General features: G+C 48.0%; 1 pseudogene; it reads right to left on the reverse strand.

Annotated features, from left to right (window-relative positions):
* Positions 1–8,179: 8,179 nt before the first annotated feature.
* LOC144156237 (uncharacterized) lies at positions 8,180–17,361 on the reverse strand (annotated as a pseudogene).
* Positions 17,362–25,417: the final 8,056 nt, after the last annotated feature.

Genomic DNA, 25,417 nt, shown 5'->3' on the forward strand with positions numbered 1-25,417 from the left:
GCAGATCAGAAAAACCGCCGCCGGTGGCGGTGACCAAACGTGCATCCTTACCAGCGGCTTAGCCACTGGACCCCTCCTTCGGATAACACTTGTAAACTATTTACACTTTCCAGATGTGCGACCTTTCTAAGCAAATTATGAAATGCGACGAGGTGGCGGGTTTAGGGTGTGGGCTCTCACCGGTGCGAACTGCAGTCATCTTGTGGCCTGCATGGTTGCTCGTACACAGTCGCAGATAGGGAAAGACAAAGTAGATGTTGCATATCGTCATAATGATACCGAAAATGTATCTTGCTCCGCCTTGCACTCTGTATGCCCGACCAGCAGCAATAAACCGTCGCAAGATTTTGGGCACATCTTCCCCCCTTGCGCCCACGTAAAGACCGTTGATAGTGTCGTTATTGCTCTTAAGGAGAAACGTGCGTGAGGGGTTACAAATGTGACCTTGGTTAAATGGAAAATCCCCGAATAATGTTGACTGCACATTTCAACAAAGGGTGGTCGAACAGTTTCTTCGTGAACCGGTAACCGCTATTAACTTTTTCGGTTCAGTTCAGTTCGGGTTCGGGTTCAGCGGGCTCAAAAATTAACGGTTCAGGTTCGCGTTCAGTTCCGGCCAAAAGACGGGTTCGGTTCCGCTTTTCGGTTCAGTTCAGTTCCGGTTCGACACACTGCATGAAACTTACCCACATGGCATATCGCTAGCTATTGGGCTGAAGGCGATGTTTAGAAAAAGGACGAAGATGGCGTGTCAAGGGGGGTATGATCATCATCGAGAACTAGTGATAGGAGAGGGGATTAAAGTGCAGCTGTAGCAGAGCCATCGCCTTGGGTCCAGTTCCTCAACATTCTGGTGCAGCGAAACCCGGGAGGAACGGCCCAGTGGACTCCTGGTGACGGCGCAGAGCGACTTCCAGGCACGCGAGGCCCGGAACACGACTTGATCTCCTGAGCCTGTAGGCCTTGCCCTTGAACAGCACATGTCCTGGCTGGCTGCTCGACGCATCGCACCGCCCATCTGGAACCCGGAGATGTCCAGCAGCAGCACCGTGGCCAGAACACCCTCCCTGTCGACATTGAGCCTACCAAGGACAGCGAGGTCGTGGGTCAATTGAAAGAGCTGGGGCGCACACTCCAGGCAGAGGTATCCGAGCTGACCAAAACGACAGAAAATATTGTGAGGGCCCCAATTTCGACAATAGGTATGCTTAGAACCCTTCAGGAATCTCTCATCCAAAAGCTGGAGAAGATAATAAAGGTTGACGGACAGATACGAGGTCTCCTAGACCACGAGGGCTTTAAAAATGATTCCAAAGAGTCAGACAATTTCTTATTTATGATTTTTTGCGCGAAGTGGCTGCTGAGTGAAAAGATATCTGAAATGCGCTTGATACGTAAAGAGGCTATCACGCAGCAAGTCACGAAGGATAATCTTTCATCGACACCTGCAACCGCTCGCACTGTCAAACCATTGTGGAGCGTGACTACTTCCTCTCCAGCTGCCGGTGATAAGCCACCCGAGTACCCCGACGGATCACGAGTAACGAAGACGACAACAGAAAAAACAACCCCATTTTCAGCTGAAAACTGAAGCCCTGCCATATTTGAAAAGTCGCCGTCTCAGAGTGAATCTGTACAGCCGCAAAGGGGAGAGCGTGAAGAACCCTCTACACAACTTCCTGAGCGAGTAACCATCAGAAGCCAGTTGTTGAAACACCTCTGATCTTGAAGAGTGACGCCAGGAAAACCGGCTTGAACCGGTGCAAGAGATACATACTTCAGCAAAAGCAAAGCAAAAGGAGTGAGACTGCAAGAATCAGCCCATGGATCAGAAGAACTGCTGGACATTCCCAACGCACTTATTCTGTCTGGCGAAAGGGAATTAGGTCCTCAACTTTTAGAAGGCAAGGTCACAAAGAAAGGTTCAGCCGCACACACAATTCCTACCAAGACGACATGAGACTACGTAGACGCACGACAGTCCGGTATGGTTTCCGTGAAGCGCAACAGAGTGTTGTTATAGTTTCGTTAGGGAGCAGCATCGAACTTCAAAGAACCGTTGGAGAAGAAAAGGGATAACGATCTGAGACTGCCCGGCATAACGAAATTCAACAAGACTGCGGACAGAATTGTCATTTTATTTCTCTAACTGTTTCCTCCCCAGGCATTCTGTGCGTATGTGCGGCGGCCTCATTGTCGCGGGCGGCAGTATGTTGAGAAAAAGGACGAAGACGGCGTATCAAGGGTGGTACGATCATTATCATGAACTAGTGAAGGGAGAGGGGATTGAAGTGTGTCTTTAGCAGAGTCATGACCTTGGGTCCTGTACCTCACATTGTTTTTTTAACGGCAGGGACTTTCCACTCTTTATTCTCCTCTCCACTCGCATCCCTCGGGACCATATAAAGCCCTCCTCAGCTACAAGCTTCACATTGCAGCGAGCGATCCAGGCACGAAAGCACTATTCGCCCCGCTCACGAATCTGCTCTATCTCGCAGCACCGGCCCCTGGAACTGCAGCGTAGGGTAAATCTGCTGGATCTACCGCCTGTGACGTGACACGTGTCGACGAAGCCTGCTGAACTGCCGGTGCCACGTTCCAGGGAATCGGACTGCAGAGCGCCTGCGCGGAGCATCGCGGACACGCCCTCGGGACCATATAAAGCCCTCCTCAGCTACAAGCTTCACATTGCAGCGAGCGATCCAGGCACGAAAGCACTATTCGCCCCGCTCACGAATCTGCTCTATCTCGCAGGTGCGTAGTTTTCCTTGACACTTTGCTTAGTACGCTTGGATCGCTCGCTGCATGACCATGGGTGACAGACCCCCAAACAGTATAAAGGAACTGCTGAAGCACTTCACGGACATCACATCAAACCTCAAACAAGAGTTAGATGAAGTTAAAAAAAGCATGGAATTCATGAACAACACATTCGAGGAACTTCGTGGCACGAAGCAAGAGTTGGAAAACATGAAAAAAGATAATGCCGCCCTCGAAAAAGAGAAAGACGAACTGGCTCTGTCACTGCTTAGTGCAACGAAAGAGTTAACTGATCTAAAGCAGTACACTAGAAAGAACAACCTTGAGATAAAAGGAATCCCCAAAGAAGAAAATGAATCGCTCGTGGAAGTTGTTCAAAAGATAGGAGGGAAAGTCGGAGTAGCAGTGGCTGCTTCAGACATTGATGTGGTACACAGAGTGCCGACGAAAGAAAAAGATAAAACTAACGTGATTGTTCGATTTGTATCCCGAGCTAGACGTGACGAAGTTCTCCAGGCAGCAAAGAAAAAGCGGTTCGCAGCAAACGAAATAGGGTTCCCAGACACGAATGCGGTGTTCATCAATGAACACCTGTGTCCTGAGAATAAAGCCCTGCTGGGCATGGCCATCGCAAAAAAGAAGGAGAAAAACTGGAAATTCGTTTGGGTCACTGAGTCGAAAATCCTCGCGAGGAAAGCAGAAAACGCCAAGGCTATCCACATTGCCACAAAAGAGGACCTCGCAAAAATTGTTTAAGGTGAAAACTTCTTGTACGCTAGCTGTCCGAAATGGATAATAGTGCTCCGAGTGCTGAATTTTCTTCGAGTACTCCCACTATTAGTCTCCTACACTGCAACATAAGAAGCCTAAACAAAAATTATGACTTGCTACTTTCTCTTCTAACACGTCAAAATTTACAGTATGACATCATAGCTCTATCAGAAACTTGGTTGAAAGATAAAGAGTTTATTAATTTGCCAAACTACACGTTTGTATCACTTCCTAGAAAAGCGGATGCTAGAGGCGGTGGAGTTGCTCTCTACCTATCCACACAAATTCGCTACAAAAAACTCAGCTTAACCGAAACACGCTTAGGGGAACATGAAATGTTGTTTGTTGAATTAGAAAATAAAATTTCTGTTGGCGTAGTCTACAGGCCACCAGGGTCTCAAGTTCAGACTTTTATGTCAAAGATGGAGGACGTTTTACAATACTTTGCTAACAATAGCTGTAAAGCTATCATTTGCGGTGACTTCAACCTAAACACGGCCAATAACATGAACACTGAGTACCAAACGTTGCTGTCATCCTATGGCTTCCAAAACCATATAGTAAACCCCACGAGAGTATCTGCAAATACGTCTTCCATAATTGACCATATACTATCAAACTTCGATGACAACTGTGTCCAGGCAGGAGTAATAACAGAGGATATTACCGATCACTATCCGACATTTTTGTTGGCAACGGTTGAATATCGCAAAATGGAAAATCAACAGACGCAATTGTTGGAACGATGGGATTATAAAAAAACAAGCCAGGGTTTAAAAGACCAAGAGTTCTCATCGGTTTGTGAAGCAGATGCCAACATAGCTTACGATAGATTCTCGAAATTGCTTTTGTCAGCCTGTGTTAAATTTAAGACCTATTCCCGCCGAGCGACCTACTTTTCGGTTCCCGTTTGCCCGTGGATGACGGAGAACATTATCAGTGTTATCAAGCGCAAAGAGCACTGGCGGAACAAGATGAAAGAAAATAAAGACAACCCTTACTATCAGGCACAATATCGGTCAGCGCGCAACTTATCACTTGCCCTCATGCGCAAAAGAAAAAAAGAGTACTACAACAATCTGGTCCTTAAAGCAAATGGAAATTCCAAAGAAATCTGGCGTATAATCAACTCTGTAACAAAATCGCAGCAAAAATGCAACACTCTGCCAGATTTCAGGATATTAAACTGCAGTCAGGATGGGGTCGCGGAAATGTTTAACGATTTCTTTATTAATCTAGCAAAGTACCCCCCTACCAGTAAGTGTGATGAAACCGAGCCTATCTTACCTCTCCCGCAACCCAACTCATTCGACTTTAGTGAGATAACAATAATGGAAGTTATAAACACTGCAAGACAGATGAAATCAAATAAGGCTATGGGACATGACGCAATTCCTGTTAAAATTATCAAAGACAACATTGAAATCCTTGCGCCAGCGTTAACAGCAATGCTTAATCAGGCATTTCTTTCTGGAACCTACCCAGCACAGTTGAAAATTGGAAGGGTTGTGCCCATCTATAAAGGAGATGATCCTAATGACCTGGCTAATTACCGTCCCGTAACAATTTTGTCCTGCATCAACAATCTATTTGAGAAACTAATAGCGAAGCGTGTAATGAACTTTCTGGAAACATTTAGCATATTAACGGAACACCAACACGGTTTCAGGAATAAATACTCAGCTAGTACTGCGGTTAACGCGGTTACAGAAACAGTTAATCAGGCCCTTAACGGTAATAACATTGTAGTTGGTATATTTCTGGATATCAGAAAAGCATTTGATTCCGTGAACCATACCATACTACTACAAAAACTAGAACGCTACGGATTTCGAGGTCCAGCTATTAACTTTTTCCGCAGTTATCTCTCCGACCGGAAACAATTTGTCCAAATTGCATTTAGTAAATCATCACTCAAAGATGTCAAAATGGGCGTGCCTCAAGGCTCTGTATTAGGCCCCATTCTTTTTTCTCTTTACATTAATGACCTTGTACGCTCGCTAAAACACTCCAATGCTGTTCTGTACGCGGACGATACGGCCCTTATGATATCTAGTCCATCCTATCAAGAAGCAGAGTCGCTCGCTAATCAGGAACTCCGAAACATCTTAAGCTGGTTTAAAGCTAATAAGCTCGAATTAAACACTAAAAAAACCAAGTTTATAGTATTCGCATCGAACCGAAAAGTACAGACCGGCCTATGCAGCTTAAACCTCGGAGAAACAACAATAGGACAGGTTACAACCCATAAATACTTAGGTATAACTCTAGACTCGTCTTTGCACTGGGCCCCACATATAGAACAACTAACAAAGAAATTAGCATTTGGCTGTTTCACACTGGTTAAGGCACGCAAACATTTTTCTCCGCACGTTTTACGCCTCATTTACTTTGCCGTGTTTCACAGCCATATGACGTATTGCATAGAGTCATGGGGGTTCACGTACGCGTCGTACTGCAAATCACTGTGTGTAATTCAAAAAAGAGCCATTAGAATATTAGCCGGAGCGCCGAGGAATCAGCCATCAGCTACGCTCTTCGCTAAGTTTAACATATTACCATTTGATAGAGTCAGGGACTATAATACTGCTGTTATTATCCACAAAATACTTACCACAAACAATCCGTACCACTCGTCAACGCTAATTACACCCAAGCGAGATACAAGGCATGCTGATCACAAAAATCTTAACCTACCAATAGTGCATAATGTATATGGTCAGCGCCTCTTGTCCTTCATGGGAGCAAAAATATGGAATAGCATACCAAACTCCATCAAAACAATACCAAATATGTTGCCGTCCCTAAAACATTACTTCCGAATTCAAGTACAATAAACCAGAATCGTTAACTTGAATGTAAGAAACACAAATGTACAAACACTAAACAATGTAACTTGCTGCCAATTATTTTACTGTGTGCGACAATCAACCATTTTTGCCCAGGATTGTATTTTTGAAAATATTTCTGTAATGGATCCAATACTAGCCGTACAGGCTATGGATCCAGGTGCCTTATCAACATGTTTTTGTGATGTTTTTCGATGAAATAAACTACTTTCTTCTTCTTCTTCTTCTTCATCCTTCCCGCACCAGTTCATTTACGGCGCCCTCGACCGAAACGGTCGCCTTCGACGGAACGGTTATGCGACGCAAAGAAAAAGAACAGAACGGAGTCGAGTAGCACCGGGCATGTCGTCTTCCTATGACGACGAAACCAGCGGGTGCGACGTAACCATTGCCCGGGCGGCCATGGCGGACCAGTGAATTCTCAGTTCACCTGCAACCATGGTTCGCGTCATTTTTCGTCGTGATTTAGAAAATGAGCAGCGGGAGACCGCGCAGACCAAGACATCGCCGGAAAGCAAGCCCTCCGTTCCTTGTAGCCGGAGTGCAGCACCGAGCGCAGGCACAGCTGGCTGGGGCAGCTGGTGGAACCGTCCCTCAGCGAACTTGCCAGGATCTTGCAGAGGACACCAACCATGTCACTGTCCGCCAGCTCATAAATCTGTAGCCAGTTGCGAAAGAAGAGAGTCTGCAAAAGGATGAGAAGCCTCAGCCTCTCACGCTTCTCCAAAGGGGGCTCGTTTTCCGGAGGATGGCTGACAGACTTCCTCTGGCGCTCGAAAACCCTCTTGACTCCCCTCGCCTTGAAAACGGCTTGCCGACCATTGAGCCGTCGGCAGATTTGCCTCAAGCACACAATGCTCGTCATTCTCGTCTCGTAGTCGGGGCAGGTGAGGTGGGCGACCAGCACTTTGATGGCTCCGTGATTTGTCATCGTGGAAACCATGAAAGTGTGAAAATCCGCTTCATAGGTGTTGTGGTGAGTCCGAACCTGCAAGGTATTCACGTATACTCTGAGGAGACCCAGGACAACACCCTCTAGACTGGGGAAGGCTTCTCCGCTACTCCGTGACGTCATCACACTACGACGGGGCGCAGGAGTTCGGGTCCTTCATGAAGGAAGGCTGCTGCGCTTTCGTTCGTTGTCGTGTATCTGCAGTGCTACGTGAAAAAATTCTCTGAAGATTTAGGCCCCATGATTTAACGTTGACGTATATGTAACATAATTTTCACTATACAATCCACGGTCTATTGGCTTTGAAAACCGAAAATTAGCGTTTTTCTGATTATGAATTATGTTGGCTATGCAGTATTCGTTACTTTCGCCTAATATTGCCGGAAACTCCGCACGTTAATTTTTTTCGAAGGGGGGAGGGGGGGGGGGGGTATTGATCTCTGCTGTGCCTTCACATACGTGTTCATTTTTTAGTGATAGCTCGTTGCCTGGCACGGACTCGGTAATTATTGTCGGGCAAAAATAAACCCTGTGGTCTATTACTCTTTACCAGGAATCTGGCTACTACTTGTATGCTCTTTCTACCAAACACTTACTCTGCCTCCACACACAAAAAAACATTCCATAAGTTATGGCTCTTATAATAGCTTACAGATCTATGCGTAGCATCTGAATTAAGCAGTTTCCTTTCAATTTGATAATAATTGAGCAAGCTGTGTTATGTATAAGGTTATGTTTCTTACAGAGTACAAGTATTCAGAAAACTTTTATAGGTGTTGCGCACAAAAATTCAAAACAATCAAGACAGAAAAAGTGAAAACAATCAAGAAACAAAACATCAAAACAATCATGATTTCAAAGTGCCAAGCTTCCGCTTTTGAGCAACTGTGGCTTGTTCAAGACTGTAGTTCTTATTTTTGCAATAGCTTTTCAGAAGTTTGCTGTTGTGCTAAGGATTGTATGCATAACCAAATGATAGCTATGGCCACTTTCACATTCTTAGAAACTGTCACCGTCTTTCATTAAGTTGGTGGCCAGGGTGGAAAGGGCTTGCCTTTGCTTTGGTAGAGAATGAAGCTTCACATCATAGTTACAACTTCGAAACTTGTCCACGACTATTTTAGCAGTCATTACTGCATTCACTACTGTAGGCTGGGGGAACTTGAGGCCTCCTCGATTCATGTTTGCTATAATTTCTCCATTTTCAGTTGTGATCTCTTCATCTTCTGCCAAATTTGTTCGACATTCAGTAAATGCAAGGTTTTTTAGCGCCGCAAGGGCACAGTACCCGGCCACGTATGCTATAGCTGAAAGATTCTGTGCTTCCATTTCAAAGTACTTGTAACTTACTTCAATGCTGAAGTTCTGTAGAATGGCCTCACCAATTCTGACTGCAGGTGCCCCTAAATCCTTGTCTGCAAGGTCCAGGGCTCTTTGCAGCCGCAGCTGGCGTTCGGATTCGAACATTCGCCTGATAGAGACATGGTACTGCGACCCGAAAGCTGCCTATACTTGCCAAATCTTTCGTCCAAGCAGTCCGTTTGCAATTTCCCCAGGAGTACGTACTCGAATCTAAGGTGTTCAAGGCAATATCTGATGATGTTGACTAATTCTTCCGTAGTGAGGCGCAAGGCACTGTGGGTCTCCCGAGTGAAAATTGCAGTTTCAAACTTCCAACCTTCCCAGAGGTCAAGTGACTGCATCCTGGTTTGAAGCAGTTCAATATCCGGACACAATTTTGCAGCGATGAGAGTTTTCGTGATGCAGATCATGACGAAGCCGGCGTCGTTTGCTGGGCGACTTCACATTGACGACCCTTTACCAGGTTTCGACAATCTTTGAAAATTCCGCTGTTCCAGCTGCATGCTGCAGTGCATAGCTTTGCGCGCATGTTTCTAGGACAGCTATGGTTTGTAGGTTCCATCTTGGATGGGTTGATGGCCTTTAATGACAGTTTTGGAGCAGACCTCGACATCTTGAAAATACAGCTTGAGAGAGAGGTCTTCGGTGACTTTAACTGACTTTCTGATTGCTGTGGTAGCATCGACATTAAGACAGAAGATTATATAGTCATGCTGCGAAATAACCGCCCAGAATTTGGAAACTTTGATATATGGTAGGCACTGTAACAGTGCCTGAAAATTATGAAATTTGTTTTTGTCTTCTCCCTCCTGGTGCGTCCCAATAGACTTGCTGGTGGCATTTTGTAACGTAGCTGCCTCTCGGCGCGTCCTCTTCTCATCTGGGGCCTCCCGAGATGTGTTTGCGTTTGGGGCATAAAGATGTCCGGGCAGTCAGGAAGTATGCTTGGAACTGCATCAGGTCCTAGGCGTACGAGCTTCAGCAGGACTTCAATTACTTTGACCGTCATTGCATCCGTGCAACTTGTTGTATTTACCATGTCGGATGGTTTAAAATGGTGCTCGCAGACCTGCGATAAAAAACAAAGACAATAAATGCTCTGGAACCTGGAGTTTAAAAACGAGACATCAGGAGCGGGGCAGTATCACAATCAGAATCACAAATGTTTTTTTTTACTTTCCTCAGTGGAAAAACGGACCTCAGACAAAAAGCTGCTCATTCAGCAGCTTGACGAGGCCTGAGGCCCTACACACAAGGTGCAGCGGCAGAATACAAGATATTTGCAGGCTCGAAAAAATAGGAAAGGAGATAGAGAGAAGAAAAAAATCGCGCCAATCCACCCCGTGAATGTGGTTGGAAAGCAAAGCTGTAAATGGCACCCATAACGATTACTCATGCGACGTCACTTAAATTCACTCACATCGCTCTACAAATAGTAAAACCAGAGAGAAGTGAAATGCACTTAACCACACCATTTATTACTTCAAAGAGATATTCTTGGTAAGGTTGATTAATACATGATGCATGAACGGTGTTTGGTTGAGTTGTATTGGTGTAGCACAAGAGTGAAAACTTTTTTTTATAAAATCAAAGTAAGCTCCAACCCGGTGTTAGACGATCTGACTTCTCCGTCTCTGCGCCGCGGACGGAGGCGACGAGACTTGCGGCTGAGAAGGAGGAGGAAGAAATACTTCTGTTCAGATTTCTGAACGGCCCAGAGTGCAGCCTTGGGGAGTGATTCCTTCTTCTGTAGGGCCCATATGCATTCCGCGCGGCCTGTGTTCTGTCCACGCGCTGCAGCCGGGTAGGTAGAGAGGGCCTGGACAGCAGCATCTCCCATTGCTCTTGTTGGGTAGTTGACGGATAGAGAGGAGGGTGCTCAGTGCTAAAGTCGCACACCCCGATTACGGGGCGGAGTATTCCTACTTATGAGAAAAATTTACATTCAGCGTCGTAGCGATTCGGATGCATTACGTGAAGACGCGTAGGCTGTGGGAATGAGCCCGGATTGTATGAGCCGTAGGGTAGTTTGTTGTTCTCGGGAAAGGTCAGGGTAAGGCGAAGGTACGGTCTGTCTCAGAAGGCGATAATGCTGGATTATCTCCCTGGACGTGACAAGCGGGTGACTGTCCTCGTGCAGCTCCATAGCACGGGAGGTGAAAGCGCTGGCTTATTGGGTGGGCGTATTTGTTGCCCTCCATTGAAGCGTGAGGCGGTGTCCAGATGAGCTGAATGGAACCGTTTGGGGAGTAGTTTTTTAGCACGCACAGTGCGGGTCAGAACACCCAACCCGACTGGTAATTCCAGTAGGCTTGCTGGGAATCGGTGACTACCCTCCGAACCCCTGGTTGAGTGAGAGCCAAGGTGATGGCTGCCTCTTGTGCTGCCGTCATTTGTTGGGTCCTAAGGGAGGTACACGCAAGGAGGTTGGTTCTGGAGGTAGCCACTATGATGGCCTGTTGCTGCCCTCGATGTTTGCAGAAGTCTGTGTAGATAACTGCATGAACCACGAGGGTGGTGTTTAGCGCTTGAGCCCGTGCTTTTCGTTGACCCTCGTCATGTGAGGGGTTCATATTTCTAAGCAAAGGGAGCATCTTTAGTTTTAGTCGCCAAGAGTCTGGGAGTCCGTCAAGCGAGTGACATTCTGGTCTGCGCAGCCAATCTGGCGAAGCATGGGGTTACCCATTGCAGTTCTGAGTCGGACCTTCTGGTTAGAAAGATGGCCTTCTATCAGCACTTCCACCGTGTTGAGGAGCCCCATGCTAAGCAGCCGCTGTGTGGACGCACTAATGATAAGACCAATGGCCTGCTCGACCGCCTTTCTAATCATTATATAAAGCATCTCTATGTCTTGCTTGTCGAGAAGAAGATAGGGATTTGTCGTAAATAACTCTCGAGAGGAGAAAAGCTTCAATTAATCGAAAGGTACCGGATTCTGTTAGGCCTCGCTTCTTGGTGGCAACTCGCCTGATCATGTGTATGATTAGATTAATGCTATTTTTGAGGCGCTGCAAGGAGACGTCACTCTTGGTGTTGGCCTGGAAATGTAGGCCCAGGATCTTGATGCTGGGGTTTGGAGTGATGGCCTGGTCATCAAGGAGTATTTGAATGTATTCCTTGATTTGACGTGAGGGCGGACGACAAGGAGCTGTGATTTTTAAAGCAAAGCTTTCTACCTCTACCCCCCAAGGGTTCTTTCGCGACCGTTGGTGTTACCCGAAAACTCCAGCCAACAAATAAAAGAATTTACTGGCACCGCCGGGAATCGAACCTGGAACTAATAGACTAACAAGCAAGAGCCCGTTGTCTTACCGATTTAGCTACAAGCCCACGCGCACACGGGAAGACAAATGGTGTACTGACCAAGCACATCTACGGGTTTACCCCCTGCCTTCTCGCTGAATGCCACGTGAAAGCGTCACACGACCACTCACGCCCGTCTAGCGGCCCTGTGCGCACCTTGCTCATGTGCTAAGAGTTACAAAAATTAAGGGAAGCTCACACCAATCTATGGAATCTCACTTTTAGTACGCCAATGTGCTAAAGCCTGTGGCCTCTAGTGTTCACGTAAAAAATCACAGCTCCTTGTCGTCCGCCCTCACGCCAAATCAAGGAATACATTCAAATACTCCTTGATGACCAGGCCATCACTCCAAACCCCAGCATCAAGATCCTGGGCCTACATTTCCAGGCCAACACCAAGAGTGACGTCTCCTTGCAGCGCCTCAAAAATAGCATTAATCTAATCATACACATGATCAGGCGAGTTGCCACCAAGAAGCGAGGCCTAACAGAATCCGGTACCTTTCGATTAATTGAAGCTTTTCTCCTCTCGAGAGTTACTTACGACAAACCCCTATCTTCTTCTCGACAAGCAAGACATAGAGATGCTTTATATAATGATTAGAAAGGCGGTCGAGCAGGCTATTGGTCTTATCATTAGTGCGTCCACACAGCGGCTGCTTAGCATGGGGCTCCACAACACGGTGGAAGAGCTGATAGAAGGCCATCTTTCTAACCAGAAGGTCCGACTCAAAACTGCGATGGGTAACCCCATGCTTCGCCAGATTGGCTGGGCAGACCAGAATGTCACTCCGCTTGACGGACTCCCAGACTCTTGGCGACTAAAACTAAAAATGCTCCCTTTGCTTAGAAATATGAACCCTTCACATGACGAGGGTCAACGAAAAGCACGGGCTCAAGCGCTAAACACCACCCTCGTGGTTCATGCAGTTATCTACACAGACTTCTCCAAACATCGAGGGCAGCAACAGGCCATCATCGTGGCTACCTCCAGAACCAACCTCCTTGCGTGTACCTCCCTTAGGACCCAACAAATGACGGCAGCACAAGAGGCAGCCATCACCTTGGCTCTCACTCAACCAGGGGTTCGGAGGGTAGTCACCGATTCCCAGCAAGCCTACTGGAATTACCAGTCGGGTTGGGTGTTCTGACCCGCACTGTGCGTGCTAAAAAACCACTCCCCAAACGGTTCCATTCAGCTCATCTGGACACCGCCTCACGCTTCAATGGAGGGCAACAAATACGCCCACCAAATAAGCCAGCGCTTTCACCTCCCGTGCTATGGAGCTGCACGAGGACAGTCACCCGCTTGTCACGTCCAGGGAGATAATCCAGCATTATCGCCTTCTGAGACAGACCGTACCTTCGCCTTACCCTGACCTTTCCCGAGAACAACAAACTACCCTACGGCTCATACAATCCGGGCTCATTCCCACAGCCTACGCGTCTTCACGTAATGCATCCGAATCGCTACGACGCTGAATGTAAATTTTTCTCATAAGTAGGAATACTCCGCCCCGTAATCGGGGTGTGCGACTTTAGCACTGAGCACCCTCCTCTCTATCCGTCAACTACCCAACAAGAGCAATGGGAGATGCTGCTGTCCAGGCCCTCTCTACCTACCCGGCTGCAGCGCGTGGACAGAACACAGGCCGCGCGGAATGCATATGGGCCCTACAGAAGAAGGAATCACTCCCCAAGGCTGCACTCTGGGCCGTTCAGAAATCTGAACAGAAGTATTTCTTCCTCCTCCTTCTCAGCCGCAAGTCTCGTCGCCTCCGTCCGCGGCGCAGAGACGGAGAAGTCAGATCGTCTAACACCGGGTTGGAGCTTACTTTGATTTTATAAAAAAAAGTTTTCACTCTTGTGCTACACCAATACAACTCAACCAAACACCGTTCATGCATCATGTATTAATCAACCTTACCAAGAATATCTCTTTGAAGTAATAAATGGTGTGGTTAAGTGCATTTCACTTCTCTCTGGTTTTACTATTTGTAGAGCGATGTGAGTGAATTTAAGTGACGTCGCATGAGTAATCGTTATGGGTGCCGTTTACAGCTTTGCTTTCCAACCACATTCACGGGGTGGATTGGCGCGATTTTTTTTTACGTGAACACTAGAGGCCACAGGCTTTAGCACATTGGCGTACTAAAAGTGAGATTCCATGGATTGGTGTGAGCTTCCCTTAATTTTTGTAACTCTTAGCACATGAGCAAGGTGCGCACAGGGCCGCTAGACGGCCGTGAGTGGTCGTGTGACGCTTTCACGTGGCATTCAGCGAGAAGGCAGGGGGTAAACCCGTAGATGTGCTTGGTCAGTACACCATTTGTCTTCCTGTGTCCGCGTGGGCTTGTAGCTAAATCGGTAAGACAACGGGCTCTTGCTTGTTAGTCTATTAGTTCCAGGTTCGATTCCCGGCGGTGCCAGTAAATTCTTTTATTTGTTGGCTGGAGTTTTCGGGTGACACCAACGGTCGCGAAAGAACCCTTGGGGGGGTAGAGGTAGAAAGCTTTGCTTTAAAAAATTGTTCCCGAAAACAGTGTCAAGACCAACAACAAAATAACAGAAATAATTACATACGCACAAGCATAAATATAATACCACAGTACACTCACATAGTATAAACACATGTGCACGCGCAAAAATTTGAACAACTGTGATCATATATACACCGGCATAAACACGTATACACGTGTATGACATGTGCACAAAAGTCAGCATACGTGAAAGGAAAACGACAATTTACTCAGTAGTACAACTTACTTTCCGAAAAAAAGGACAAAAAAGCTTGGTACGCTTTGTAACGAAATAAAAAAAAACCCGGAAAAATCAGACGTTCACACAACGCTGTGAACAACGCAAAAAAAAGAGACAAAAACACGCACGCACATATATGGAACTCAAAGGCAAATCTGACAGGTCGTTTTGGACTAATAAAAGTAAAACAGTGTAGCACGCCACGTGAGAACTCGCTGCTATCTTCTACCCTTAAGAAATTATCCTTAAAAATTGTGCATTTTTTTTTATTGCTGAAGTTTGCTAATCAGCATAAGGGAAACTAAATGTATAGACACACGCCGGATTCCCGAAGGAATCGGAGCAGGGGGCCATGATGTGGTCCTTGTATCCACGCCATGAAGTCTGGCGGACGTCCGGGGCGCGGGCCGCAGGTGGCGATGTGCACAGCGCGTAGGCTTCGCAGAGCAGGGCGACTCCACACCAGGTGCTCTGCTGTAGCCTGGTCAACTGGAGCGGGGCAAAAGGGGCAGGTGGAGTTGAACGGGGCATGGTATTGAGGAGGCCAGGACCTCGTCACAGCTGGCGTGAGGGCGACTCCCAGGCGAAGATGTCTGAGCAGGACCTCATCTTGGCGAGACAACCCGCCAGGGAGATCTGTACCGCACGGGGGTATGAGAGCGCGCGCGGTGCGCCGTAGACGTTCTTTTGCACTGGCAAGGCGAACACCGTTTGACGAAGGTGCAAGAGGAGCTGGATAGTGCACACGCACGGGGTGTGTTCCGGCATCTGCAGCCTGCATTGCGGGGTGGCTATTCCGTTGGCGCCATGACACGCGCACACGACACGGATAAGTGTCCATTATGTCCTGGATTTCTAAAAAGTTCGTTGGACGTGAGAGTTTTACGAAGCTCTCGAACAGCTGCCGACGAATCAGTGTAAATTGTACACTGTGGTGAAGCGTGGTTGATTAGCAACGATGTGTGTAGCAGAGCATCCCGCACTGCAAGGAGTTCTGCCTGCGTTGACGGCCACTTCTCCGTTGTTATGTAAGTGGAGGTCACTGGATCGGGAGCCACAGTCGGGCAGAGTAGAGCCGTATGTATCGGAAGCACTGGCGTCGACAAACATCAGCGTAGACGAGGGGCTACCAATCTCCATAGAAGGCGGAATCGGAGCACCAACTGTCCGGGGATGAATAGGGGCAACAGGTCGTGTATCTGTTAATTGGTGGAACTTCCATGGGGGCCGTATATTGGTGTTTGATAGTGGTGGGGCTGGTGAACCGGTCATGTACGCTGCAAGAGCGGCGGAATCAGGGTCAAGGGCTTGTTTTTGGAGGCGGGCTTGTCGACGCTGATGCACTAGCTCATCAAACGTGTTGAGCTGCGCTTCCTGTTGCAGAATAGGGACGGGGGTGAGGGCTGGAAGACCAGTTATAGCTCGCATAGCCGAATTGTTTATTGATTCGAGTAGTGCCCAGTCTGACTTTGTAAGAAAGTGGAATTGCGCTTGATAAACTATGCGAGGCTGAAGAATGGCTCGGACAAGCATGCGGGCCATCTTGGAGGCCGCACCGCCGGCTTTTTGAGACATGCGACGAAATAGATGCAGCGATTGTGAAGCTTCATGCTTTGCAGAACGAATCCAAGGTTTTGCAGAACCGGTGGCCGTAATATCCAAGCCCAACACCCGCAGGGTAGATGCTGTTGGTATATGCGTGCCTTGAACCGAAAGACGGATCGGGGAGGTTGCCAACCGCCGACGGCCCCATGCGTTGGCCACGGTGAGAAGGGCTGTTTTGTTAGGCGAAAGCGTGAGGCCAAGATACCTGCACCAAGAATTGGTTTCATCTAGAGCTTGTTGCAGGCGGACACTTTGGACGTGAAGGTCCTGGTGAACAGACCATACCGTGATGTCGTCTGCATAGATGATACAATTAAATCAAGTTTATTTCTTTTGGGACCATCAAAAAAAAGTTATATTAGTGTTCAGGGTGTAAGGTATTATATATTTTAACATTTGTTGACCGTAGTTTGTGCGCGTTCTGGGAAGAAGCTACTTTTCTGTGTTTCGAGTGTTAGCGGCCGGTATGCGTTCTTGCAATGCTGACATTTTGATTAGGAAAGTAGTGCGGAGTGAGGTTTTAGAAGTGAACAATGAAACATTAATGTACTGCAGCATCATGTGAATGGGTAGACATTTGAAGCGAATGAAGAGTGGTTTAGTATGAGCACAGTACTGTTCGCCCGCAACGATGCGAATCGCTTTCTTTTGCAGGCTTACAATTGTATTCATGTTAGTGTGTGATGGTGTACCCCAAACAAGATGACAATAGCACAACGAGAATTTCGTATAAATTTCGTGCAAACTGAACGTTAGCAAGCAATACTATTTCGCTACGACTTAACATATTCAATGCAGCTCAGGGAGGTGTAACCACGACAGTTAAAGGGATGTTTTCCTTACAACCGACCGCCCCCCTGGAGTGAAGTCCGCATGGTGGAGGATAGCTTTAATGCGCTAAACCCTTCTTGGTGGGTCCGAAGGGATGGTGAAGACACGCACACGTTCACCACCATCATAGTTCCGGCGACACCGCGGTACGCAACAATGCCCAGGCATTCTCACAGCCTGAAAACTTCACACCCACCTCCAGACACCGGCGCACTTACGTCGTCATTACTGTACAGGTGCTCACGCCTGACACAGCGTTGACATTTTCGCGACACACGTTGCAGGAAAAAAGTCACAGAGAACGGTGAAAACGTGCGACCGCAAGCGGCCATTTCGAAAAACGAAGGAGCAAGTGATGTTAACCTCAGTGCGAACGCATTTTCCATGCGAGCACTATGTAGGAAGATGAAAAGGGGAAAACAAAACCACGTACATAAAACAATCATCATCATCATCATCAGCTTGTCTACGCCCACTGCAGGACAAAGGCCTCTCCCATAGATCTTCAATTATCCCGGTCCTGTGCTAACTGCTACCAATGTTTCCCCGCAACTTCTTGATCTCATCTGCCCATATCCCATTCTGCCGCCCCCCGCCGCGCTTGCCTTCTCTAGTGATCCACCCTGTTACCCTTAATGACCAACGGTTATCTTGCTTTCGGATTACGGGCTTTGCCCATTTCTTCTTCTCAATTTCTGCTAATAAGTCCTTAATGCGTTTGTTCTCTGACTCACTCCGCTCTCTTCTTGTCCCTTAACGTTACACCTATCATCTTCCGCTCAATTGCTCGCTGAGTAGTTCTGAATTTAAGTTGAAACGTTTTAGTAAGCCTCCATGTTTCTGCCCAGTAAATGAGCACTGGTAATATCAGCTGTCATACACTGTCCTTTTCAGCGACAGCGGTACTCTGCCATTCATTATCTGAGAATGCCTGCCGAATGCACTCCACCCCATTCTTATGCTTCTAATTATATCTGCCCCAGGGTTGGGATCCTGGGCCACTCCTTGGCCTAAGTAGATATATTCGCCTACTATTTCCACTGCCTCGCCACCTATCTCCCACAAAACCATACTACTGTAGTTGCGGCACCACCATTTGCATTTGGCCCCACTATCATCATCTGCATCATCCCACCATCATCATCAGCGGTGCTTGCCCGACTGCGTCAGCAGTGCCACGCGCCACAATAGGGAACGTTGAGTCAGCAGCTGGGCGGCCGCTCGTTCTGGCCGGGCCTACGCGACCTGAATAAATGTAGGAGACCACAGCACATCACCGAGTCCACGGCTCCCTTTCCTACACTACCTTACAAATCACGCTGTTCAACCAAAAGCACGAATTTTGATGAAATAATATTTTTATTCTTGCAGTAAAGCAGTAACAAAGATATCAAAATATTTTCTTAAATTCGATACTTCGGCTTGAACCGAACCGCGCATGCGCAGATGCTCCAAGTTCACGGATAATGGTTGGAGCGGGTAGGTGTACGACGGCCGCTCCTCGAAAGTGCCTACAGCCGGTCCGTTGTAGTGTAATGACGCAGCCACAAAGGAGAGCAGGACATAGAGAGGCCTTAGACACTCATAGGGTTTTGCCCAGGGACGTGGCCGGCTTGCAGTCCTGGAGTACCGCGAGGCAGACTGCCGGTGGTTGGACCTTGAAATCGGTCAGCAGGTAGATTAGCTTGCTCCTTCGCACCTTGAGGAAGCTGCCTCGATTCCTGCACTACACCACGGCCACTTCTTCGGCGACTTCCAGGACCAGCACCCTTTCCAGTCGTTCCTCGGATGTCCACAGGCTCGCTGTTTCACCCTTACTTGGGGCGTTCTCTCGAGGGCCCTCCTGAAGGAGCCTGTGCACCTTCACCAGGAGCCTGCCATCCACGTTCGCCCGCGCCTTGGCGCCGTAGAATATCCACAGGCGTCGAGCATCCAGACAGCCCGAAACGTTCGACGAATGGAAGGACCCCTCGTTGACAGCCGCGGGTGCGGCTACGAGCTCACCAGACGAGGCAAGCAGGGTACAAGCATCGCTTCCGCGCACTGTGGGAGGTCGGACACCAACCGAGTACGAGCCCCGCTTGCTTTTCTTCACCGCGTCGCCTAGGAAGCGTTCCCTGAGCTTGTCGCTCGGGTGACCCTTCACCAGGGTCGAGACGCTGCCTCCATCGTAGTAGCCGCGCTTTTCCACGAACCGCTTGATGTCCGGTCTCAGGACGCCGCAGATGTTCGGCGGCACCGGCGAATCGAGGCGGCACAGCTTGACCTTGACCCCCATGTAGGTGGTGTTACTGAGCACGAATGCGAGCATCGAGGGGTCTTTACTCACGACCTCTTGGATCTTGAGGAGAGTGCTCTCGGCCTCCAGGCAGATGACACAAACGAGCTGACCGCCCAGGCACTCTCGCTCCACGTACAGCTTCGTGAAGTGGGACACCTGCTGCCACATCATCTGGTAGACCGGCTCCAGTGCGCTTGGGTGCGGCGGGGGATGCTGCTGCTCGAGGCGTTCCTTAGCGACCTCCCGTGGCAAGCGGGGAACGTCGAGGTCGTCGATTCTGATTTCTTCCTCTTCCTCATCATTCTCGTTCAAATCGCCGTGAGCGTACCCGATGGTGGCGGGCTTGTGCAGCCTACCTGAAATCCTCAGCGGCCATTGTGGCGCGCTTTCACGCACGTTAGCGGTTCCGGCGGCGTCCAGGCTTGCACTGCTGGTCGTAAACGGCGGAGGCTCTGAAGAGCCACCAGGAACACCGTCTTTCCTGGAGGCGTCCGGGCGTTCAATTTCAGCGCAGGCCGAATACAACGGGGGTTCTGACGATCCTTGAACCACGGCGGTCACAGCGTCCATGATTTGAGTGACGTCACTGCCCGAAGAAGGCTTGGGATCGGGAGAGTCTTCAGGAATCTCGGCGGTTTCGGTGGCGTCGAGACTTTCAGTGACATCACTGCCCGAATGCGGCGGGGCGTCCGAGGAATCTTCTTCCATGCCAAGTGGGGCTCTTGTTGGCAAGCGCGGCAGAAGGTTCCGATGTCGAAGCAATGTCGAGGGCTGGTGCGATGAAAATCCGCTAAGCATCAGCGCTGCTGCTTGGTTTCCCGAAATTCCACTGCGTGTGGGAGGCACCGACGCAAGAACCGGGACGTTAAAACGCCAAATTAACTCAGAGGGTGACGCGAACAGAACAGCGACACAAATCACGCAGCGAACGTGCCGAACGTGCCACTGGCCATGAGGGCGCGCGTGGATCACGTGTTGTTGCTGTTGCTTTTTCTTTGTTTTTGGCGCATACCAACTTGGGGGATTGGCCAGGATCGGGAGCTTTTTTGGGGCTAGTGTGCCCGATTTAGGAAACAAAGATTTGTGAAAAAAATACTGAGAATAATCGCACAAAAAATATGTGAATTTGCAGAATAAAAGTGCGTACCATGCGAGAAGTTAGAAGAGAAGGCTCTCCTTTCGTGTGTGTAGAGCTCAACTAAACTCGAAAAGAGCGGATAACAGGATAGGCGCCTTGTTTCTAAGACGTAGGCGTGGACGGCTGTAACCAAATTCCTGTGAGTAAACCCAACCGAAATGGCACCAAACGAAAGTAAGACCGGAATTCAAAGGGTGAGTCCAAGTCGGTGAATTGGCTCAGCGGGGTATTTTCTTCGCATTAATGAGGAACCGCGGCATTGTAAGAAAAAATGCTCTATGGTTTCAGGTTCATCACAAAGAGCACAATGACCAGAGGAGGTGAGACCAGCGCGGTGCATATAGAAGTTGAGCTGTGGAACTCTACAACGTAAGCTAGTTAAAGTAACCTCGCATTGGCGAGATTCACAAAAGCGGGAGTTCCACGCATATGCCAAATGAACATATTCATCAAAGGAGGTGATGACACCCTCCTGCAGCCTCGCCAGACGTTGATATCGACGTATCCGTGCTCCGGCTAGTATACATGGAAATGGACAGACGTCGATCCGAGGGCCGTCAAACGATGACCGCGCAAAAGAATCTGCTTCTTCCTTCAGCCATAATTCTTTATGACCAGGACCTATATCAGGTGGATTTCTCTTAAGTGGGAAGGAACCAAAAAACCAAATGTGCGAAGAAGAGCTGAATTTTGGGGGGATATCAAAGCGGTGCAAACAGGTAATGAATCGGACACAAAAACGACATTTAATATCTCGGAAGGTAAGCTTTTCAAAGCTAGCACTATTGCCATACACTCAGCATGGAAGATTGGACTGAAAATCCCCGCACCCGCTCTCTCCTCAAGCTGAGACGCATCAGTCGATACTACCACGTGTGAATTCCGGCTAGCCAGATAGTCGTTCAACAAACCCGTCAGTACCGTGTAGGCAGCATTTTTGCGTTGTTAGGAAAAATGTTATTAAAGGTTCGGGGAACAGGGAGAACTTACCAGGACATCGGCCTAACGGCAGGAATGTTTGTATTAATGGGGGAAAGTAATGTCTGGGCATACACATATCGAGGGCGGTATTGGTGGGGCCACCACGAGTTAAAAAATAAAGCCGGTCGAGCTACCTTCAGCGATAAAGCTCTCCTCAGGGTCAATTCGAAAATCCTAAGCACCGTCAGCACAGTTAAAAGCTTAAACCGAGACCCAAGTGCAGACAGCCGGGACTCTAAATACAGGATGTTATTAGCCACGTATTTCGGAAGGCCCAGACATAATTCCAGGGCACGTCGCTCCAGTAGAATAAGCGGATTCAGTTTGTATATTGGAGATACTGAAAAGAGAGCACAACCAAATTCTAACATAGGGCACACGTACCCGATGCAAATGAATATTAACGTGTCTCTTCTCATTCCAAAATTCTGGTTGCTAATTCTGCGCAATAGACCAAGTGCATGTTCCTTCTTAGTCGCAATGTGCTTTATATGATGCCGCTCAAGCTTGATATCATAAATAATCCCCAAGTATTTTGAAGTTGCCACTTGCGGAATAATCTCCTCCCGTTATGTAAGGCAGAAGGTAACAGGCACTGATACGGAGAATACCCGGATTGCGCACTTAGCTAAATTAACCGACAAATTCAGACTTGTTACCCACCTTTACACAGAATACAAATATTTTTGGGGCACTTGATAAAGCTCATGGATGTTCCGTGCTGCTTCGAAAAAGGCTATATCATCCGCATAAACATAACAGCAGGCTTCATTGTTGCTAGGAATGGATCTCATCAGCATGTTAAACAGAACAGGAGAAAGCACTGACCCCTGAGGAAAGCCCCTTGTCTGATGTAGGGTAGAAGTCCTGAAACCATTTTCGAGCAACAAACGTACGGCCAGATAAGAACTGCTGAATCCATGAAGTGATGTAATTGGGTATCCAGTGTTCTTTAGGTTTAGCCATACGGACGCTGTATTCTACGCTGTCGTATGCTTTCGCAATGTCCAGTGTGACAAGCGCGCAGATTTGTTATTTTGTACGGGCAAACTGGACGGCTCTCCAAGTCCACATGGGCATACAAATGGAGTAGCCTGGACGGAAGCCAGTCTGAAGTGCACTCAGGAAATTGTCTCTGATAGGGATCGAAGTAAACGGCCGAGCAAAATTCTTGCTATCAATTTGACTAAGCTATTGGTCAAAGCTATTGGGCGAATATTGTCTGGAATAACGCCGAGACTGGGATTTTTTAGTAATGGTACAATTTTTGCAATTTTCCAGTCTTTGGACATCCATGATGTCTCTAATGACGTATTGATAATGTTTAATAGATCTTGAGGAGGTTCATCAAAGAGAAACTTTATCGCTGTAGTCGAGATGCCATCCCTGGGGAGGCTGCCGGGAGCCGCATAACTATATAACTATATCCGTCATTTCCTCCATTGTAACATAGTTAAAGTCTAAAAATGGGGTATTTTTAATGATCGTGGGTCGGAGAGTAGCCGTGAACCTTGTTTGCAGGGCCCGGGCGACTTTTTCGAGCGACTCTTCCGGCGTTTCCACAATGTATACACCATTGCTTCTATCGTCAGTGCTCTTGCGGTTACGCAAAATAGCAAGAAGAGTACGCCGGTTTTTTGTTTCGAAAAGCGCGGAGAACCGTTGCGAATGATAGTCTTGCGAAGCCGTTTAGATGGTTCGGCGAAAAATAGGGGAATAATACTTGAAATTGGACCAATTATCGGGGCTCTTATCATGAATAACTTTTTCCACGCCGCGCCGCTTTCCTACGCCAATAATCTCCAGCACAATCATTATTCCACCACGGGCTTATACCGTCTCTCTTGTTTGACGAAACTGTTACATTTAGGGCCCTAATCTTCATAGAATCACTGAACAGAGATGCAAGGGGCGAGTTCAACTTCTTTTTAATGAGTTCATAGTTAACCAGGTCCGCACAACATGATTAGGTCTGCTTGAGGAAGCCGCATTATCAAAAACTGTCATGAAGAAACTATCCCACCCTTTGCGAATGTTAGGTCCAAGACTGAGCGTGTCTGATTCAGAGAACATGTCGCACTATCCCAGTTAAGACATACTAAATTATTTTCCTCTGTCCAGGCTAAGAAACGCCAACCAGAAGTGTCCGTCTTGAAGCCCCAGCTCGCATGGTGTAAATTGATTGATTTTGATTGATTGTGGGGTTTAACGCGCCGACGCAACGCAGGCGATGAGGCGCGCCGTAGTGGAGGGCTCCGGATTAATTTTGACCACCTGGGGATCTTTATTGTGCGCCGAAATCTCGTACACACGGGCGTTTTTGCTTTTCGCCTCCATCAGAAAAGCGCATGGTGTAAATTAAAATCTTGGGCAACCATGACATTTCGATTACTGGAAGAAAAAGGCGATATCCAGGGGTTCCGTGGTGGACACTCCGTTGGGGAAATAGGTATTAAGTAGAGAAAAGGAAAGGCAACCAGGCAGACCTATATATAACACCATGATTTCGCTGACCGGTGACCAAAATTGTAAGGACCGCTTGACTTTGTGGCAAACTTTTGTAGCTATTTGAATAAGTAGACTACCTCGTCGTGTATTCCTGTCTAAGCGAAACATACGAAATTTGGGTAGAGTGAATGGTTTGCCTCTAGACAGCCAGGATTTTTGAAGGAGAATAATATCTGGGCAGCCATTATTTATAAGACATATAAAAATTTAAAATGTGTCAATGCCGCAACTACAGAACGGAAGTACTCGGATCGACATTATGTAGAGTGAATTGCAGCCATGGCTGCCTCCAAGATGCTTTCTTTAAGTTTAATTTCCCCTTGGCCCTTTTAAGCTTTCTTGGATCGCGACTCTGGGAAAGAAGTGGTTTCTTGCGAAGTAGGTGGAGTTGCTCGCTAACGTCAGGGCGCCTCGTCGACGCGGTGGAAATGTCGAGTTCCATTTCGGGCTCCTTGTATGGACAGAGATCTGAAGAGAAAGGGTGACCTTGGGAAGTCACAGAAATAAAAGGTGCCGACACCTGGACAGTTGCCATCGGAGTAGAGGTTGGACCTACTGCCTTGTTGGGAGTAGCACTCTGGAAAGCAATCGCCAAAGAAGAATTCCTTGTCAGATCGACTGCTGGCAACGCTGAATCCAGGGGCTTTTATCCCTGGGAGGCCGGCATGAGGATTGCAAGCAACCCTGCTGCTGGAAGGGAGGCACGGGTAAAGAGAGTGCTTGCGCGATTTGCTGTAATTGCACTGTCAAACGATTGGACACTTTCTCAGTTACAGACGCAACCATATTCCCCTAAACCTCAGGTAGGATTTCTTTAAGAGCAAGCGCTGTCGCTTTTGCAAGGGAAACCTCATTAGTTGGTGCCTGGCGGTCGGCCGCAACTGCGTATCCATGCGTCCTCTCTTTAACTATCGCCACCGCTTTCTTGCAAGAGCAACGCCGCTTTTCCAGAACTTCAAGGACACTGATTTCAGATGAACGGGCTGGGCAGTTGGAATATTCAGCTGTGTGAGACGCTCCGTAAAGGCAACAGGAGAGTTCGTCTGCGGCACATTGGCTAGCCAAATGCTCGCGCCCACAACTGCAGCAGCGTGATAAGGACTTGCATGAACCTGCACTGTGTCCAAAACGCCAGCAGTTCCGGCATTGACGACGTCGGGGGGACAACGGTTCTACTCTGTAGATGAGAGGCCAGGCTTTAATTTCTGATTGGCACGATATACCCGCGAAGGTCGCGATTACGGATTCTGTGAATAGTGCTATTTTTCACTACACGGGAGATTACCCTGGCATCCCTAAACTGCTCAAGGAGCTCC

Source organism: Haemaphysalis longicornis, unplaced genomic scaffold (assembly GCF_048455015.1).
Source record: "Haemaphysalis longicornis isolate Haplotype H1 unplaced genomic scaffold, Haemaphysalis longicornis Haplotype H1 scaffold_1, whole genome shotgun sequence".
In the NCBI taxonomy this organism is placed as follows: domain Eukaryota; kingdom Metazoa; phylum Arthropoda; class Arachnida; order Ixodida; family Ixodidae; genus Haemaphysalis; species Haemaphysalis longicornis.